Raw genomic sequence first — 1,148 nt, forward strand, 5'->3', positions numbered from 1 at the left:
CAGGGATTAATAAATACTTTAAATTGGATGATTAAACTTTCCTGGTGACTCTACTGCAAACAATCAAAACACAATCTTTAAACATGAGAGCAATGTTTTTACTCTACTCTAACCATTAGGATCCTAAGCAATTTTCTCCCTCTTCCATGAATGAGTTCTTTGCCCTTCATAAAAATTTCTAACACCTATGCAGAAAGTCAAACAAAAACAATATTACATCCATCATAGAAGACCAATTCAATACTTTTACAATTGTAGGGGACTTCACAATTTATGTTTTCATGAGCATCTTGTGAGGTTTTTAAAATAGATATCCATAAGGGGTGCTTGCTTGGCAGCACATATACTAAAATTGGAATGATACAGAGAAGATTAGCATGGCCCCTGTGCAAGGATGACACACAGATATCCACAAGGGACAATTTTATCTAGGAATTTCTCTGAAATAATTTTTTAAAAAGATTTATTTATTTATGCATACAAGAACCGGGTTACAGCCCAGAGGTGTGGGAGGTGAGAGGATCCACCAGAGACAGAATGGGCAGACTGACTGAAATACACTGCTGAGGAGAGCAGCGGGTGAGACAGGAGAGGTCTGCTGCCCATGTGGGCAGCTCCTGGCTGGCCAGGGGATCGAACTTGTGCTGTAGAGGCTGTGGATAGCTTCATAGTGCTGTGCTTCACCCCTTGTGCCACCAGAGAGGTCCCAAAATTCTCTGAAATCTTTAAGCAATGAAAATAATGCATTTAATAACAACTGATTGATCTCTGCTGTCCAGGAATCATATAAACATGAATCATTCATGTGATGATATAATAGTAATTACCATTATAATTATCAAAACTTTGTTGAATATATAGTATACTATGTTCTAGGCACTTTGCTGAGAGGTTATTTACAGCTTTTCACTTTGAAAGGTAATTATCTTTACTCTTTCTCCCAGCACTTAGTTCAGGACTCTTACAGAATTTTTATGTCACCTGTTACTTATGTGTTTATAGGCCTTTTTCTTGCCATACTATATCTTCATGTGCTGGTACAATTTGTAAATTACTGCTGCATCTATGTAACTTGACACATGATAAACAATCAGCCAGTATATTATATACTTTAACCAGCTCTTGACTTCTAACTCTCTCCATTAGAA

General features: G+C 37.1%; 1 non-coding gene across 1 annotated transcript; it reads left to right on the top strand.

Annotated features, from left to right (window-relative positions):
- Positions 1-323: 323 nt before the first annotated feature.
- On the top strand, positions 324-430 carry LOC119261476 (U6 spliceosomal RNA). Its single transcript, XR_005129021.1, has one exon. It is a non-coding gene; the product is annotated as a U6 spliceosomal RNA (small nuclear RNA).
- The last annotated feature ends 718 nt before the right edge of the window (positions 431-1,148 follow it).

Source organism: Talpa occidentalis, unplaced genomic scaffold (genome assembly GCF_014898055.3).
Source record: "Talpa occidentalis isolate TD23 unplaced genomic scaffold, MPIMG_talOcc4v2.1 talOcc4.6, whole genome shotgun sequence".
Classification (NCBI taxonomy): domain Eukaryota; kingdom Metazoa; phylum Chordata; class Mammalia; order Eulipotyphla; family Talpidae; genus Talpa; species Talpa occidentalis.